The 15,186-nt window shown below is 47.6% G+C and overlaps 1 protein-coding gene across 34 annotated transcripts in view; it reads right to left on the reverse strand.

Annotated features, from left to right (window-relative positions):
- Positions 1–15,186, reverse strand: part of LOC121572264 (CLIP-associating protein 2) — a 98,132-nt gene that overhangs the window by 40,554 nt on the left and 42,392 nt on the right. The gene's annotated exons all lie outside the window — the stretch shown is intronic.

The following is a 15,186-nucleotide window of genomic DNA, read 5'->3' on the forward strand; positions in this document are numbered from 1 at the left end:
ATAGTAACAGAAACACAGAGGCCGCTGGCTGCAGGGTAAGCAGCTAACGCAGGTAATCCTCTCTCTCTGGGACACACACACACCCGGCTACACAACAATCACTAATGAATTAGGGGAGGGTGGTATACTGTCTTTTACTATATACCGGTATCGGATGCACGGACCGTTTTGGGTTTTTACTTTACCTTCTACAACGGCATTTCACTGTTTGTTTTGTTAAATGTGATACGCAACTCTGGCGCGTGTAATGTCAGTTTTGATAGTTTACTCAGTTTGCTACTTGCTGCTCCCCACACCAAGCCCCGCCCCCCCGTCACTCAAAGAGAGCGCAGTTGCTCGATCACGGAGTAACAAGCACTTTTTTTGCTGTTCCCTCTGCAGTCTGCATGGTCAGATAGATGCAACAAGATGTTGGTGACATTCTGCTTTCCACAATCGTTCTATAGTTACACTACTAGTTTGTATCTTACTGTCTGATAGTTTGTATTTTCTTAGCAAGTTGTGGCTAAAATTCAAAGAATCATGGACACTCTTACTGACAGTTGTGGCTGCTTCGCGTGATGTATTGTTGTCTCTACCTTCTTGCCCTTTGTGCTGTTGTCTGTGCCCAATCATGTTTGTACCATGTTATGCTGCTACCATGTTGTGTTGTCATGTGTTGCTACGATGCTGTGTTGTGATGCTGTGTTGTCATGTTGTGTTGCTACCATGTTGTGTTGCTCCATGTTGTGTTGCTACCATGTTGTGTTGCTCCATGTTGTTGTCATGTTGTGTTGCTACCATGTTGTGTTGCTACCATGTTGTGTTGCTCCATGTTGTTGTCATGTTGTGTTGCTACCATGTTGTGTTGCTACCATGTTGTGTTGCTCCATGTTGTTGTCATGTTGTGTTGCTACCATGTTGTGATGCTACCATGTTGTGTTGCTCCATGTTGTTGTCATGTTGTGTTGCTACCATGTTGTGATGCTGTGTTGTCATGTTGTGTTGCTACCATGTTGTGTTGCTCCATGTTGTTGTCATGTTGTGTTGCTACCATGTTGTGTTGCTACCATGTTGTGTTGCTCCATGTTGTTGTCATGTTGTGTTGCTACCATGTTGTGATGCTACCATGTTGTGTTGCTCCATGTTGTTGTCATGTTGTGTTGCTACCATGTTGTGATGCTACCATGTTGTGTTGCTACCATGTTGTGTTGCTCCATGTTGTTGTCATGTTGTGTTGCTACCATGTTGTGTTGCTACCATGTTGTGTTGCTACCATGTTGTGTTGCTACCATGTTGTGTTGCTACCATGTTGTGTTGCTACCATGTTGTTGTCATGTTGTGTTGCTACCATGTTGTGTTGCTACCATGTTGTTGTCATGTTGTGTTGCTACCATGTTGTGTTGCTACCATGTTGTTGTCATGTTGTGTTGCTACCTAGCTGTGTTGTCATCTTAGGTGTGTTTTGTCCAATATTCTTTTATACCAGCCCCTGTCCCCTCAGGAGGCCTTTTGCCTTTTGGTAGGCCGTCATTGTAAATAAGAACTCGTCCTTAACTGACTAGACTAGTTAAATAAAGGTTAAATAAAATATAAAATAAATATTGTTAGCCACTACACTGTGTGCACAGTTATCAGGCAAGTTGTATGTTTGAGGATTCATTGTAATTATTGAACAACTACAGTGCTCTCGGTCAATTCAAAATGTTAATAAACCTCAAACCTGAATATTGAAGAAAGTAAAAGTGAGGTTTTGGCTTTCTTTGGAGAATATCTGTGTGTGCACAATTATTGGGCAACTATTAGTGTGCAGAATTATTATGCAACTAAATGAAAAACGAAAAGTTCCCCATCTCACTTGTTTATTTTCATCTGTTAAAGTGAAAATAATAAACAAACAACTCAACATTTACAAATAAACATTTCTAACATTTCAACAACAAAAAAATCAGTGACCAATATAGCCACCCTTCTTTTCAATAACAGTCCTAAGCCTTCCATCCATGGAGTCTGTCAGTTTCTTGATCTGTTGACAATCTACTTTTTGTGCAGCAGCAACCACAGCCTCCTTCACCGTAAATCGACCGTTTATGAAGGGACCACAAGTTCTCAATAGGGTTTAGGTCAGGTGAGGAAGGGGGCCATGTCATTATTCTTTCATCTTTAAGGCCTTTACTGGCTAGCCACGCAGTGGAGTACTTCGATGCATGCGATAGAGCATTGTCCTGCATAAAAATCATGGTCTTCTTGAAAGATGCAGACTTTTTCCTGTACCACTGCTTGAAGAAACTGGCAGTAGGTTTGGGAGTTGAGTTTGAGTCCATCGTCAACCCGAAAAGGTCCAACTAGATCATCTTTAATAATACCAGCCCATACCAGTACCCCACCTCCACCTTGCTGGCGTCTGAGTCGAAGTGGAGCTCCGTGCCCGTTACTGATCCAGCCACGGGCCCATCCATCTGGTCCGTCAAGAGTCACTCATCTCATCAGTCCATAAAACCTTTGAAAAATATGTCTTCAGATATTTCTTGGCCCAGTCTTGACGTTTCAACTTATGTCTTGTTCAGTGGTGGTCGGGTTTCAGCCTTCCTTACCTTGGCCATGTCTCTGAGCACTGAACACCTTGTACTTCTGGGCACTCCAGGTAGGTTGCAGTTCTGGAATATGACAGCACTGGAAGATAATGGGTTCCTGGTAGCTTCACGTTTGATTCTTCTAAAATCTTTGGAAGTTAATTTGAGTCTTTTTTTCTCAACACGGTTCTTGCGACCCTGTTGACTATTTGCAACAAAATGTTTGATGGTTCTGTGATCACGCCCCAATATCTTAGCAATTTCAAGAGTGCTGCATCCCTGATATATTTTTTACAATTTTTGACTTTTCAGAGTCAGTTAAATCTCTTTTTTGGCCCATTTTGCCTGAGGAAAAGCAGCTGCCTAATAATTATACACACCTTGATATAGGGTGTTGATCTCCTTACGCCACACCCTCCCTCATTACACATCACCTGTATGCACACATGACTGTAAGTCGCTTTGGATAAAAGCGTCTGCTAAATGGCATATTATTATTATTATATTATGCTTAAATTCAATAAGCATTCCCGTTTATACAGCTTGGAGTTGGGAAATATGCATAATAATGATGATATGGTCAAAACACTGAATTGCGTAATAATTGTGCACACAGTGTAATGCTAATAGCTAGTTAGCGGGCTATCTAGCTTGCTAAATGTACTAAGAGTCAGCGCAAACGTAGCTAGCTAATACAGCCTAGATCAGTATGTTGTTGGTACAACGGTATCTTAAAATCAGAGTGATAGGCGAAGCATGAATATGTTAGCTATCTACACTACCAGTCAAAAGTTTGGACACACCTACTCATTCAAGGGTTTTTATTTATTTTCTACATTGTAGAATAACTATGAAATAACACATATGGAATCATGTAGTAACCAAAAAAGTGTTAAACAAATCAAAATATATTTAATATTTGAGATTCTTCAAATAACCACCCTTTGCCTTGATGACAGCTTTGCACACTCTTGGCATTCTCTCAACCAGCGATGAGGAATGCTTTCCAACAGTCTTGAAGGAGTTCCCACATATGCTGAGCACTTGTTGGCTGCTGTTCCTTCACTCTGCGGTCTGACTCATCCCAAACCATCTCAATTGGGTTGAGGTTGGGGGATTGTGAAGGCCAGGTCATCTGATGCAGCACTCCATCACTCTCCTTCTTGGTAAAATAGCCCTTACACAGCCTGGAGGTGTGTTGGGTCATTGTCCTGTTGAAAAACAAATGATAGTCCCACTAAGCCCAAACCAGATGGGATGGCGTATCGCTGCAGAATGCTGTGGTAGCCATGCTGGTTACGTGTGCCTTGAATTCTAAGTAAATCACAGACAGTGTCACCAGCAAAGCACCCCCACACCATAACACCACCTCCATGCTTTACGGTGGGAAATACACGTGGAGATCATCCGTTCACCCACACCGCGTCACAAAGACACGGCGGTTGGAACCAAAAATCTCAAATTTGGACTTCAGACCAAAGGACACATTTCCACCGGTCTAATGTCCATTGCTTGTATTTCTTGGCCCAAGCAGTTCTCTTCTTCTTATTGGTGTCCTTTAGTAGTGGTTTCTTTGCATCAATTCAACCATGAAGGCCTGATTCACACAGTCTCCTCTGAACAGTTGATGTTGAGATGTGTCTTTTACTTGAACTCATTTATTTCAGCTGCAATTTCTGAGGCTGGTAACTCTAATGAATTTATCCTCTGCAGCAGAGGTAACTCTGGGTCTTACATTCCTGTGGCGGTCCTCATGAGAGCCAGTTTCATCATAGCGCTTGATGGTTTTTGCGACTGCACTTGAAGAAACTTTTAAAAGTTCTTGACATTTTCCGTATTGACTGACCTTCATGTCTTAAAGTAACGATGGACTGTCGTTTCTCTTTGCTTATTTGAGCTGTTCTTGCCATAATCTGGACATGGTCTTTTACCAAATAGGGCTATCTTCTGTTTACCACCCCTACCTTGTCACAACACAACTAATTGGCTCAAACGCATTAAGGAAAGAAATTCCACAAATTAACTTTTAACAAGGCACACCTGTTAATTGAAATGCATTCCAGGTGACTACCTCATGAAGCTTGTTGAGAGAATGCCAAGAGTGTGCAAAGCTGTCATCAAGGCAAAGGGTGGCTATTTGAAGAATCTCAAATATAAAATGTGTTATTTCATAGTTTTGATGTCTTCACTATTATTCTACATGTAGAAAATAGTCAAATTAAAGAAAAACCCTTGAATGAGTAAGTGTGTCCAAACTTTTGACTGGTACTGTACATGAGGTAAGAAAACATGTAATGAAACATCTAAATTAGGGTCACCTAGAAACACTGACCAACACATCGGTTCCTACCCTGTCAATAATTCCTCCTTGGTTTATTCAATTGTTGTCATGTCAAACAATGCATTTAAGGTGCTGCCCACTATATTCCAACTATAGAATTAGAACAATCATAATATTTCCATGATTCCAACAGCACCAATTAACTAGGCCTCTATGTTTTGCCTATAGCATGCAGCTCTGCGTGGAACAGTTTAGAAACACACACACAAATCACCAGCCGCGCCGCGAGGAACCCAGACACACTCCGTTGCTTTGACAACCACCGCGCAGCACTGAGAAATGCGCCAAAGCCATCACCCTACAATCCGACACACACAAACGTCAGACTCACATACACAATGCCAACAACGGCCACATATACACACAACAGCCTACATCCAGATTATGCACACACACCAACAAACACAACCCACACATTTTCAAAATGCAGACCATGAAAAAATATGCGTTTGAACCATTTCACCTGCGTTTCATATTGAAAGTTAGTGTTTTTTTTTTGTTGCTTCAATAGAGTAATCAGGGGCATGCAACTATAGTTTTCCTTGTCACAAAATACATTAGTGAGACACATTCGGCAGAAAATCGTTCACATCAGGTAACAACAGAAGTGCAACTATTTGGCTAGCAGCCAAGTAAATGAGCTTACAACGAAAAAGCAAGGTATTTTTTTTGCAAAAACGATGCATAGCCATTATATTTCTAATGTTTATCATTCGAATGTTTTGCTTGTAGTTAATCTTGCATTTTAACTTCCTACCGGAGAGAAAAACGACATTGGAAAAAGTCCCGGAGAAAAAAGTTGCCTACACATCAGTCAGAACTGTCTGGTGATCAAACGATGAGAGTAAAGATATTTCTTCAGAGTGGAGAAGTGTAAATGAAGCACGAAATTAGTCCTTCTACATGATTTGGAGCGAATCCTGACTGAAGCAGAGCATAATTTACAATAAGAAGCATTTTAGATATTTTATAACACGTAGCAAGATATATCTTCTGTGTTTTATATTTTATTTTCTGCATGAAAAATGCAGAATCCTGCGTTAACATGACCACTGCCACAACCAACCCACACATCAAAACACAACCAACCAGCCCCCACACATCAAAACACAACCAACCAGCCCCCACACCAAAACACAACCAACCAGCCCCCACACCAAAACCAACCCCCACACCAAAACACAACCAACCAAGCCCCACACTAACACCAAAACACAACCAACCAACCCCCACACCAACATCAAAACACAACCAACCAGCCCCCACACCAAAACACAACCAACCAGCCCCCACACCAAAACACAACCAACCCCCACACCAAAACACAACCAACCAACCCCCACACTAACACCAAAACACAACCCCCACACCAACATCAAAACACAACCAATCAACCCACACATCAAAACACAACCAACCCACACACCAAAACACAACCAACCAACCCCCACACTAACACCAAAACACAACCAACCAACCCCCACACCAACATCAAAACACAACCAACCAACCCACACACCAAAACACAACCAACCAACCCACACACCAAAACACAACCAACCAACCCACACACCAAAACACAACCAACCAACCCACACACCAAAACACAACCAACCAACCCACACACCTAAACACAACCAACCAACCCACACACCAAAACACAACCAACCAACCCACACACCAAAACACAACCAGCCCAGACACCAACAAAACACAACCAACCAACCCACACACCAACAAAACACAACCAACCAACCAACCCACACACACCAACAAAACACAACCAACCCACACAACAACAAACACAACCAACCAACCAATCCAAACACCAAAAACACAAGCAACCCACACACCAAAACACAATCAACCAACCAATCCAAACACCAACAAACACAACCAACCAACCCACACACCAACAAATACAAGCAACCCACACATCAAAACACAACCACCCAACCCCCACACCAACATCAAAACACAACCAACCAACCCACACATCAAAACACAACCAACCAACCCACACACACACCAAAACACAACCAACCAACCCACACACCAAAAAACAACCAACCAACAAAACACAACCAACCAACCCAGACACCAACAAAACAAAACACAACCAACCAACCAACCCACACACCAACAAAACACAACCAACCAACCCACCAACAAAACACAACCAACCAACCACAACCAACCAACAAAACACAACCAACCAACCAACCCACACATCAACAAAACACAACCAACCAACCAACCCACACATCAACAAAACACAACCAACCAACCCACACACACCAACAACACACAACCAACCAACCCACACACCAACAAAACACAACCAACACACTAAAACACAAATCAACCAACCAACCCACACACCAACAAACACAACCAACCCAATCACCAACAAACACAACCAACCCAAACACCAACAAACACAACCAACCCAAACACCAACAAACACAACCAACCCAGCACTAATGTATACTCTTGCTGAAACAAACACAGCGGGCCCAGCCCTGCACTCACAGTCACAGATGCGTTTGCAGATGAGGCGCCGCATGCCACCAGGAGGGCGTGGTTTTGGGGCGCCACCCTCTTCTCAGACCCGTACCCCAACACACACACCCCTCAAAATGGTGTTACACACACACACACCTTAAAGCCATCCGAAAAACCCTCCACCCATTTCACTGCAGGCATTTCTCTCTCTGTCTCTCTCTCTCTCCCCCTCCCTCCCTCACTCACTCCCCCCCCTCCCTCGCTCAATCCCTCTTCTCCCATCCTTCCCTCTGCGGCCAAGCAGCCAATCAGCGCAGCGACGACATCCTGCTGTAGCAGTCAGTGCGAATGAAGGGTGTGTGTGAAGCCCCTGGAATATTAACATGGTTTCTCTAGCCTCCCTCACAGCAGCTTGTCACGGTCGTCTGACGAATGAGTAGACCAAAGCGCAGCGCGTTGAGTGAACATGACTTTATTAAGATAAAGTACACTAACCAAAACAATAAACACTGACGAAACGTGAAGTCCAACAGTACACGACTGAACACGGAACAAAAACCCACAAACACACAGTGAAACCACAACAGTTTAAATATGGCTCCCAATCAGAGATAACGAGCCGACAGCTGTCACTCGTTACCTCCGATTGGGAGTCACATGAATAATCAAGAACCACCACAACATAGAAATGCACAACTAGAAATCCCAACATAGAAATACACCCAAATGAAAATGAACAACCCTGGCTCCATAAATCAGAGTCCCTGGAGCCAGAGTGTCACAGTACCCCCCCCTAAAGGTGCGAACTCCGGGCGCACCAGCATACAGTCTAGGGGAGGGTCTGGGTGGGCGTCTCTGTCCATGGTGGCGGCTCTGGCACTGGTCGTGGTCCCCACCCCACCATAGTCACTACCCGCTTACGTAGCCTCCTCCAAATGACCACCCTCCAATATAACCCCACTGGATTAAGGGGCAGCACCGGACTAAGAGGCAGCACCGGACTAAGGGGCAACACCGGACTAAGGGACAGCACCAGGAGAAGGGGCAGCACCAGGAGAAGGGGCAGCACCAGACTAAGGGGCAGCACCAGACTAAGGGGCAGCACCAGACTAAGGGGCAGCACCGGACTAAGGGGCAGCACCAGGATAAGGGGCAGCACCAGGATAAGGGGCAGCACCAGGATAAGGGACAGCGCAGGGCTAAGGGGCAGTACCGGACTAAATGGCGGATCCTGGCTGGCTGGCTCTGGCAGATCCTGGCTGGCTGGCTCTGGCAGATCCTGGCTGGACGGCTCTGGCAGATCCTGGCTGGACGGCTCTGGCGGATCCTGGCTGGACGGCTCTGGCGGATCCTGGCTGGACGGCTCTGGCGGATCCTGGCTGACGGCTCTGGCGGATCCTGGCTGGACGGCTCTGGCGGATCCTGGCTGGACGGCTCTGGCGGATCCTGGCTGGACGGCTCTGGCGGATCCTGGCTGGACGGCTCTGGCGGATCCTGGCTGGACAGCTCTGGCGGATCCTGGCTGGACGGCTCATGGCCGGCTGACGGATCTGGCTGCTCATGGCTGGCTGACGGATCTGGCTGCTCATGGCTGGCTGACGGATCTGGCTGCTCATGGCTGGCGGAAGGCTCTGGCTGCTCATGGCTGGCTGACGGATCTGGCTGCTCATAGCTGACGGGCGGCTTTGCAGGCTCAGTACAGACGGGCGGCTTTAGCGCCGTAGGGCAGACGGGTAGTTCAAGCGCCGTTGGGCAGACGGGCAGTTCAGGCACCGTTGGGCAGACGGGCAGTTCAGGCGCCGTTGGGCAGACGGGCAGTTCAGGCCCCGTTGGGCAGACGGCAGATTCTGGCCGTCTGAGGCGCACCGTAGGCCTGGTGCGTGGTGCCGGAACTGGAGGTACCGGGCTGAGGACACGCATCTCAGGGCTAGTGCGGGGAGAAGGAACAGGGCATGCTGGGCCCTGGGGACGCACCGTAGGCCTGATGCGTGGTGCCGGAACAGGCCGGGCCGGGCTGGCGAAGCGCACCATATCCCTGGTGCGTGGAGCCGGAACAGGCCGGGCAGGGCTGTCGACGCACACCGTATCCTTGGTGCGTGGAGCAGGAACAGGCCGGGCAGGGCTGTCGACGCACACCGTATCCTCTGTGCGTGGAGCAGGAACAGGCCGGGCTGGGCTGGCGACGCACACCGTAGGTTCTGTGCGTGGAGCAGGAACAGGCCGGGCTGGGCTGGCGACGCACACCGTAGGTTCTGTGCGTGAAGCAGGAACATGCCGGGCTGGGCTGGCGACGCACACCGTGGGCTTGGTGCGTGGAGCAGGAACAGGCCGGGCAGGGCTGTCGACGCACACCGTATCCTTGGTGCGTGGAGCAGGAACAGGCCGGGCAGGGCTGTCGACGCACACCGTATCCTTGGTGCGTGGAGCAGGAACAGGCCGGGCTGGGCTGGCGACGCACACCGTAGGTTCTGTGCGTGGAGCAGGAACAGGCCGGGCTGGGCTGGCGACGCACACCGTGGGCTTGATGCGTGGAGTAGGAACAGGCCGGTCCGTACTGGGAACACACACCACTGGCTTTAACTGGGGATCAGGAACGGGCCGGACCGGACTGGTAACACACATCAGTCTCTCACGCCGTGCCGCAACAACTTCCCTTCCTCTACTCGCCAATGGCTCCCGTAATCCGATAGCCTTCTCTCCACGTCTCCCTGTGGCAGCCTCCTGCTGCCCAGCCGCCCAAGCCATGTGCCCCCCCCAAAAAATTTTTTGGGGTTGCCTCTCGTCCTTCCAACGATGATGGCCCTGCTGACGCCGTTGCTCCTCTCTCGCCAGGGCCTTGATCTTCCCCCAAGGTCCCTTGCCCCCGAGCATGTCCTCCCAGGACCACGATTTGCCCACCTGGGCCATCGCCAGCCTCTCGATCTCCTTACCAGGCGCTTCCTCCCATGTCCAGCTGTCTTGCTCCTGGACACGCTGCTTGGTCCTTCTATGGTGGGTTTTTCTGTCACGGTCGTCTGACGAATGAGTAGACCAAAGCGCAGCGCGTTGAGTGAACATGACTTTATTAAGATAAAGTACACTAACCAAAACAATAAACACTGACGAAACGTGAAGTCCAACAGTACACGACTGAACACGGAACAAAAACCCACAAACACACAGTGAAACCACAACAGTTTAAATATGGCTCCCAATCAGAGATAACGAGCCGACAGCTGTCACTCGTTACCTCCGATTGGGAGTCACATGAATAATCAAGAACCACCACAACATAGAAATGCACAACTAGAAATCCCAACATAGAAATACACCCAAATGAAAATGAACAACCCTGGCTCCATAAATCAGAGTCCCTGGAGCCAGAGTGTCACACAGCTGACCTAAGCTCATTACCATCGATATACACACCCTCACCCAGGGAGGCACTGACAATTTAACACACACACACACTCTACAAAGTAAGTGTCTAATCATATTTCACATATTCTGATATCCATAGAACTAAGACTTCCACACACAGAGAACAAAAGGCTGAGATGGCAGTGGATGTGGTAGAGATGGACAGATCAGGGGGAGAGGAGGGCAGAGGGGAGGAGGGACCACACCCCTCCAGCTGAGACCTGCTCTTTACAAAACACATACACACACCAAACACACCCCTTCAAACGCAGTTCCATCTCAGGTCGGAGTGTGGTAGGGTGTTGGGGTCAGGGTTCAGTGACCTAACACTGTTAACCAGTCAGAGTCTAAGCCGGGTGAGGGACTGGGGGGTTCTAGTAAGCTATATGGAATTGTTTTAAGAAGGTCATACCAAGGATCATTTAGCTATTTGATTTGGAATTTTAAGACCCCTTGAAGTATCAGAAAAATATTTTTAAAATGTATTTGACGAAAAAATAAAATTGGGCCTTGTTTCTGCAATTAGACCATACAAACGCATCGAATAACAGATTCACTACGTGGAACAACAGATAGTCCCCAAAAAATATAAAAAGGACGTTTGTTCTGAAATGTCTCTCCTATATCTGATATAAGAAAGATCAGAATGTACAGTGGGGGAAAAAAGTATTTAGTCAGCCACCAATTGTGCAAGTTCTCCCACTTAAAAAGATGAGAGGCCTGTAATTTTCATCATAGGTACACGTCAACTATGACAGACAAATTGAGAAAAATAATCCAGAAAATCACATTGTAGGATTTTTTATGAATTTATTTGCAAATTGTGGTGGAAAATAAGTATTTGGTCACCTACAAACAAGCAAGATTTCTGGCTCTCACAGACCTGTAACTTCTTTAAGAGGCTTCTCTGTCCTCCACTCGTTACCTGTATTAATGGCACCTGTTTGAACTTGTTATCAGTATAAAAAGACACCTGTCCACAACCTCAAACAGTCACACTCCAAACTCCGCTATGGCCAAGACCAAAGAGCTGTCAAAGGACACCAGAAACAAAATTGTAGACCTGCACCAGGCTGGGAAGACTGAATCTGCAATAGGTAAGCAGCTTGGTTTGAAGAAATCAACTGTGAGAGCAATTATTAGGATATGGAAGACATACAAGACCACTGATAATCTCCCTCGATCTGGGGCTCCACGCAAGATCTCACCCCGTGGGGTCAAAATGATCACAAGAACAGTGAGCAAAAATCCCAGAACCACACGGGGGGACCTAGTGAATGACCTGCAGAGAGCTGGGACCAAAGTAACAAAGCCTACCATCAGTAACACACTACGCCGCCAGGGACACAAATCCTACATGTCCAGGCCCGTCTGAAGTTTGCTAGAGTGCATTTGGATAATCCAGAAGAGGATTGGGAGAATGTCATATGGTCAGATGAAACCAAAATAGAACTTTTTGGTAAAAACTCAACTCGTCGTGTTTGGAGGACAAAGAATGCTGAGTTGCATCCAAAGAACACCATACCTACTGTGAAGCATGGGGGTGGAAACATCATGCTTTGGGGCTGTTTTTCTGCAAAGGGACCAGGACGACTGATCCGTGTAAAGGAAAGAATGAATGGGGCCATGTATCGTGAGATTTTGAGTGAAAACCTCCTTCCATCAGCAAGGGCATTGAAGATGAAACGTGGCTGGGTCTTTCAGCATGACAATGATCCCAAACACACCGCCCGGGCAACGAAGGAGTGGCTTCGTAAGAAGCATTTCAAGGTCCTGGAGTGGCCTAGCCAGTCTCCAGATCTCAACCCCATAGAAAATCTTTGGAGGGAGTTGAAAGTCCGTGTTGCCCAGAGACAGCCCCAAAACATCACTGCTCTAGAGGAGATGTTGATGACTCATTGATGACTCCGTGGCTTGATGACTCATTGCGAGCTCACAGAACAGAGCTCCGGGCAGCGGAGCGGAAATGGAAGAAAACTAAACTCCCTGCCGACCTGGCATCTTTTCACTCCCTCCTCTCTACATTTTCTTCATCTGTTTCTGCTGCTAAGGCCACTTTCTACCACTCTAAATTCCAAGCATCTGCCTCTAACCCTAGGAAGCTCTTTGCCACATTTTCCTCCCTCCTGAATCCTCCCCCCCGCCCCCCCTCCTCTCTCTCTGTGGATGACTTCGTCAACCACTTTGAAAAAGAAGGTTGACGACATTCGATCCTCGTTTGTTAAGTCTAATGACACTGCTGGTCCCTACTCACTGCCCTACCCTATGCTTTTGACTTCTTTTTCTCCCCTCTCTCTCCAGATAAAATCCTGCGACTTGTGACTGCAGGCCGCCCAACAACCTGCCCGCTTGACCCCATCCCCTCCTCTCTTCTCCAGACCATCTCCGGTGACCTTCTCCCCTACCTCACCTCGCTGATCAACTCATCCTTGACCGCTGGCCATGTCCCTTCCGTCTTCAAGAGAGCGAGAGTTGCTCCCCTTCTCAAGAAACCAACACTCGATCCCACTGATGTCAACAACTACAGACCAGTATCCCTTCTTTCTTTTCTTTCCAAAACTATTGAGCGTGCCGTCTTTAGCCAACTCTCTTGCTATCTCTCTCAGAATGACCTTCTTGATCCAAACCAGTCAGGTTTCAGGACTGGTCATTCAACTGAGACTGCTCTTCTCTGTGTCACGGAGGCTCTCCGCACTGCTAAAGCTAACTCTCTCTCCTCTGCTCTTGTCCTTCTAGACCTGTCTGCTGCCTTTGATACTGTGAACCATCAGATCCTCCTCTCCACCCTCTCCGAGCTGGGCATCTCCGGCGCGGCTCACTCCTGGATTGCGTCCTACCTGACCGGTCGCTCCTACCAAGTGGCGTGGCGAAGCTGTCTCCGCACCACGTGCTCTCACCACTGGTGTCCCCCAGGGCTCAGTTCTAGGCCCTCTCCTTTTCTCCCTATACACCAAGTCACTTGGCTCTGTCATATCCTCACATGGCCTCTCCTATCATTGCTACGCTGACGATACACAACTAATCTTCTCCTTTCCCCCTTCTGATAACCAGGTGGCGAATCGCATCTCTGCATGTCTGGCAGACATATCAGTATGGATGACGGATCACCACCTCAAGCTGAACCCTGGCAAGACGGAGCTGCTCTTCCTCCCGGGGAAGGACTGCCCGTTCCATGATCTCGCCATCACGGTTGACAACTCCACTGTGTCCTCCTCCCAGAGTCGCGAAGAGCCTAGGCGTGACCCTGGACAACACCCTGTCGTTCTCCCGCCAACATCAAGGCGGTGACCCGCTCCTGCAGGTTCATGCTCTACAACATTCGGAGAGTACGACCCCTGCCTTACACAGGAAGCGGCACAGGTCCTAATCCAGGCACTTGTCATCTCCCGTCTGGACTACTGCAACTCGCTGTTGGCTGGCCTCCCCTGCCTGTGCCATTAAACCCCTACAACTCATCCAGAATGCCGCAGCCCGTCTGGTGTTCAACCTTCCCAAGTTCTCTCCGTCACCCCCCTCCTCCGCACACTCCACTGGCTTCCAGTTGAAGCTCGCATCCGCTACAAGACCATGGTGCTTGCCTATGGAGCAGTGAGGGGACGGCACCTCTGTACCTTCGGGCTCTGATCAGTCCCTACACCCAAACCGAGGGCATTGCGTTCATCCACCTCTGGCCTGCTGGCTCCCCTTCCTCTGCGGAAGCATAGTTCCCGCTCAGCCCAGTCAAAACTGTTCGCTGCTCTGGCACCCCAATGGTGGAACAAGCTCCCTCACGAGTCACTAAAATGACTAAAATGTAAATGTAAAATGAGATCTGCATGGAGGAATGGCCCAAAATACCAGAAACAGTGTGTGAAAACCTTGTGAAGATTTACAGAAAACGTTTGACCTGCGTCATTGCCAACAAAGGGTATATAACAAAGTATTGAGAAACTTTTGTTATTGACCAAATACTTATTTTCCACCATAATTTGCAAATAAATTCATTAAAAATCCTACAATGTGATTTTCTGGATTTTTTTTTCTTCCATTTTGTCTGTCATAGTTGACGTGTACCTATGATGAAAATTAGGGTTAGGGTTAGGCCTCATCTTTTTAAGTGGGAGAACTTGCACAATTGGTGGCACAAAAACAGTCTTCATATATACCTCCATTTATTTATTTTCAACTGGTACCGGGGGACCTTCAGACGAGTCTTGTGAGGCCCGTGGGCGTCCTCACGTATTCGTGAGAGTCTCATCTTTCCATAGAGGGGTCATAATAGTTTATAGACCAAGCCGGTCGGACACTACAGACGATTTTGTGAGAAGACCGATTTTCGGGATGTCTCATGGTCTGACAAACACCACTCTAGCTCTGTCACCGCAGATGTGGAAGTGCGACATAGGCGGA

This window comes from Coregonus clupeaformis, chromosome 8 (assembly GCF_020615455.1).
Source record: "Coregonus clupeaformis isolate EN_2021a chromosome 8, ASM2061545v1, whole genome shotgun sequence".
NCBI classification, from domain to species: Eukaryota; Metazoa; Chordata; class Actinopteri; order Salmoniformes; family Salmonidae; genus Coregonus; species Coregonus clupeaformis.